Consider the following 4,629-nt stretch of genomic DNA (forward strand, 5'->3'; position numbering starts at 1 on the left):
CCCCTGCCCCCAGGAGTCCTGGACAGGAAGGGAGGGGAGCCTCCTGGATTAGGGTCCCCTCCTTGGGAGTCACTGAAAACAGCCCCGTGGGAGGCCCCTGCCAGCCGGGGCTTTGTCCGATCAGGCTCCCTAAGCTCTGATAGCCTAGCACGGAATGCGGTAAGAAGCCNGGCGTACTTTCTGACTCAGATGTAACATTTGTAAACTTGAAGACAGCCGGGCCACGAAATTAATTAGAGCCAAAGTTAAGTACCAGTCATAAGGTTGTTTCTCCCATCACATCATTTTTATAAGCCTGTCTGAATGAACTATTGCTTCCCTGCCCCCAGGAGTCCTGGATAGGGAGGGAGGGGAGCCTCCTGGATCGGGGTCCCCTCCTTGGGAGTCACTGAAAACAGCCCCGTGGGAGGCCGCTGCCAGCCGGGGCTTTGTCCGATCAGGCTCCCTAAGCTCTGATAGCCTAGCACGGAATGCGGTAAGAAGCCAGGTTTCTGTTAAAAAAAGAGAACAAAAACTAATAAATGCCATCATAAAGAATATTTTAACCCACTGGAAGGACTATGCTTTTAAAAGTCCATGCTACTTTTTTTAAAATATAAATAGATCCTCCTAATTACAAATGAAACAGATCTATTTTGATTCACTGCTTAGACCTGATTCCAATAAAATTTAATTCAATTCACCTAAAAGTACTCCTATAATTTTGACTTCTAGTGCATACCATCTCACACTTGAAGGGCTTGGTCTGGCAACTCTGCGTGGTTTCTCCTCCCTTCCCTTGTCCCACTGGGGGTCTCTGGACAGGGGTTTGGAAGGCAAGCCAGGCCTCGTCCCAGGTGGTAAAGAGAGGGGACAGCAGCCCTACCATGCCATGGCTCCCCCTCCCCTCCCCTAGCGGGGCCCCTCGGCATGCGGCAGTCCACCTGGCTGAAGAGCCTACGCTTTTAGAAGTGTGTAAACTGAGGCTTTCAAGGAATCCCAGGACACTGTGCGTGGTGGGATAGAGATCGGCTTCCCTTCCCATGATGCCTGGTAATCCAGCAGTGGTACAAGGTGGGGAACGTTGGGAGAACTTTTCCCCTCGCCAAAGGACACGAAGCCACTTTTGAGCATTTTCAACATAAAAAGACTATCTCTTAAAATCACTACCCCGAGACTCGCGTGGGAGAGGGGATGGGCTGGGAGGACCAACTTCGTCTGCCCGCCACGCATCACACTGGTTGAGCTGCAACAAATGTCAGGAGAAATTAGAAAGGGGGCCATAGCTCAGAGAGACGAACGAAGGCCGACCAGCCTTCAGCGGTGTCGCAGGAGGCCAACTTGTGTATTCGTGGTGGGTTCTGGTTTTTTATTTCCTTTTCATCTCTAGCCTCTGCTGGCGACCAGGACAATCCCTTACGTTTATGAGGCCCGTTCTCGCACACGAGGCGGTTTCCTGAGCGCTCACCGGTTCCAGGGGATGGGTGTGCGTGCACGTGCCTTTGCACCCAGATGCTTGCCACCAATTTCCCTCTTTCTTCTTGCCATCGTTAGGCCATTGTTGTTGTCAAATAGTTTTGCAGTTTGGACTCTTTCCCTGGACCACAAAACGATATGCTGGCATCACTGGGGAAAAGTTATTCTCTCTGACAGATCTGATTGGGATTGGAGGGGGGATGGCTGCGGTCAGCCGACCTGCTCTCTGCCACCCCCCCTACCTGGGCCGGGGGAAGGGGCAGCAGCCTCAGAAAAGGGGCCACGGGGCCACAGCCTGGGGCTCCATGCTTCACTGGCCATTGTCTGCTGGTCACCGAAGGGCAAGGTGGACTGGCCAAGGTCAGAGTGATGGTCCCAGTGCTGCAGATGAGGAAGCCCCGACCCTGAGACGCCGTAGCCGCCCCTGCCCTAGAGCCACTGCCGGCTGCAGACAGCACACTCTGCGTGCCTTGTTTGGCCTCTGGTTGCGCTGCTGCTCTGTTCCCTGTTCCAGGGTCTTCTATCTTTGGGGAAGTTTAAAATCATTTGGTTGGAGGCTTTCTTGTTCCCTGGGATGCGCCTGCGAGAGTCCAAGGGTGTCATCTTGTGTGGCCCTTGCTCAGCGCCCAACCCTGGGAGCCGTCCTTGCACTCCACGGGTGTCTGCCCCGTGGGCCTCCGAGCCTACAGCTCCCTGCCCATGTGCTGAGGCCTTCTGCCCCGGCCCCCTTCCTGTCCTTCCCTGGAGGCCTCTTGGCCACCTTCCTGCTAGGGACTTATTTCACGCCCCTTTGCCTCTCTCCTCTGGATCTCCCTCACGGAAGGCCGTGTGGGACCGTGAGGGAGGCTGGTCTGGAGGTGACCCTGTTTCACAGAAGGCTGCAGACCCCCCTTTCGGAAGCCTCCCAGAGGAGCGTCCTCCTGCCACTGGGTCCTCTTCCTTCCTGGCTGGCCTTATCGCCTTCTGGTTCTTCCCAGGCAGCCCCCTGGCCTTCTGTTCTGTGCAGGGGCCATTCCGGGTGTGGGAACGCAGCCCTGAACACAGTTCAACCTCTGCTCTCAGGTCGCTGGAAGCCCAGAGTCAGGTCCCGGGAGTGGACCAGGACCCTGCCCGCTGTAGGCCCTGCCGTCTCCTGGGGACCCTGCTGAGGCCGCGCTCCATCTGCCTGGCATGGGAGCAGCCCTGGGACACACGTTTTCGGAGACTGTTAGAGCCTTCGCGGCCCGCCAGACTAACGGATGGTTGGCTCTGTGGGGGGCTAGAGCACAGCGGTGGCGGGGCTCTGTGGCCCCCGAGCCCCGAGGCTGAGGCCTGCATGCTGGCCCCTCGGCCTTGCAGGGTCCGCCTCAGCAAGGGGTTCAGGCCTCAGAGCTGCCTTTGTTTCTGGGAGGCCGTGTCCACTTCCGCCCGCTCCTTTCTCCCTCCCTTCTACAGACTCCCCAGTGTCCCTTACGTCCTCCTGGCCTGCGGCTGGCATCAGGAGCAGGCCTGTGTTGTCCGCCGGCCGTGCAGCGGTGCCGGTTCTTAAGTCCCCGCTGCCAGCCTCAACCCTCCAGGGCTTGGTGCCACAGGACCAGCCGCTGTCTGACCAGGCTCATCGCGAAGAACAGAATAGAGCAGGAGGACGAGAAAGAAAAGCTGGCAGAGGGACTCCAGGTGGTGACCACCTCCAGAGACAAGCCAGGCTGGGCCCCTCGACCTGGGAGCTGCTCCTGTCCCTGCTGGGCCTTCTGGAGGGGACGGCGGTCAGAGGAAAGCAGACGTAGGCTTGCCTTGGGCCCCAGCCCTTCAACATCTGGCCCAACGAGGAACACTCATTAGTCTCAACCCAATTGCAGAGTCTGGGAAAGTGTGGGCCATCGGAACCCCCAAATCCCTAGGCTGGGAGAGGGTCTGTTGGTCATCGTTCCCAGGGCCGGCACAGACTTCTCCTCACCCCATGCACGTGCCTCCCTGCCAACTTCCCCACCCCACCAGGCTGTCTTCTGTCCAGCCTGGGGTCCAGACCTGACCCCTTGGAATCAGGGGAGGCAACAGAGCAGGCCCCTGGCCCAAGCCCAGACACTGTCGGAAGCCACGTGGTGCCGGTTCCCTCTCTCCCAGCCTGGGGGTGAAGGGCAGGGTGGTCCCAGCCAAAATAGCTTCTGGAAGAAAAGGTCAAGGGGAAGGCCTGTATCATTGTGTCTTGCCAGGGGTTCCCCAAGACCCAGGATCCAGGAAGAGATGGAGCCTTGTCAGGAAGTTCCCATTCAGACAAAAACCACTCAGCAGAAGGATGCTGATCTAGAAGCCTCTGGAGAGAGCCAGGAAGCTGGTCGTTAGACGGTGATTAGGGGAGCTCCTTCAGGAGCAGTGGGAGAGCCGAGCCTAAGAGGAAGCCGACGAGGCGGGAGTCGCCCCCTTCCTCACAAATCCCTGGCCCTAGGTAGAACTGGCCTGAAAAGCAGGGGTTCACAGTTACTATGGAGCCATGTGCCCCTGGGAGGAAGACCTGGGCCCTCAGGTCTTGGGAGGTGGCCACAGGGAGAGCACATGTGGGAGTCAAACGCTAGGCTTGCATCTGCTGTACTGAGAGCACCCGTCCTTCTGTCTCACTGATCCCCCTGCAGGATGGCAGGAGACGGTTTCTCATCCTTGCTTTTGTCCAGGTCTTTGTCAGTTCATACTTGTCTCCTTCTGACTGTCCAATCATTCATCATCTAACCGTCTTTGATCTGGCCAAACACCCTCCTTGATCTCCAAACACCATGCTTCCTCTCTTCCACTTACCTATCATCTCTATATCCAATCACCCTTTCTTTCTTCTCCCCATCCACCCATCTACCTACCCATCTTCCCAACCACTGGCCCATCCACTTGCCCTTACACCTGCCCACAACCCATCTAACCATCTATCCATCCATCCACCCATACTCATCCATCCATCCACTCATCCATCCATCCCCTCCCATCCATCCACTCCTCCACCCACCCACTCATCTACCCATCCATCCATCCATCCATCCACTCCTCCACTCCTCCATCCATCCATCCATCCCTCCATCCATCCATCCACTCATCCATCCATCCATCCATCCACCCATCCATCCATCCATCCATCCCTCTGCCCATCCATCCACTCATCCATCCATCCATCCACTCATCCATCCATCCATCCATCCATCCATCCATCCA

At 57.1% G+C, this 4,629-nt stretch overlaps 1 long non-coding RNA gene across 1 annotated transcript in view; it reads right to left on the reverse strand.

Moving 5' to 3' along the window:
* Positions 1 to 291: 291 nt before the first annotated feature.
* LOC117795724 overlaps positions 292 to 4,629 on the reverse strand; it is a 32,365-nt gene continuing 28,027 nt past the window's right edge. The window contains exon 3 of the long non-coding RNA XR_004619868.1: positions 292 to 491. This is a non-coding gene — a long non-coding RNA (uncharacterized LOC117795724). The remainder of the gene's footprint in view (positions 492 to 4,629) is intronic.

The sequence above is a fragment of the Ailuropoda melanoleuca genome, chromosome 13 (genome assembly GCF_002007445.2).
Source record: "Ailuropoda melanoleuca isolate Jingjing chromosome 13, ASM200744v2, whole genome shotgun sequence".
In the NCBI taxonomy this organism is placed as follows: Eukaryota; Metazoa; Chordata; class Mammalia; order Carnivora; family Ursidae; genus Ailuropoda; species Ailuropoda melanoleuca.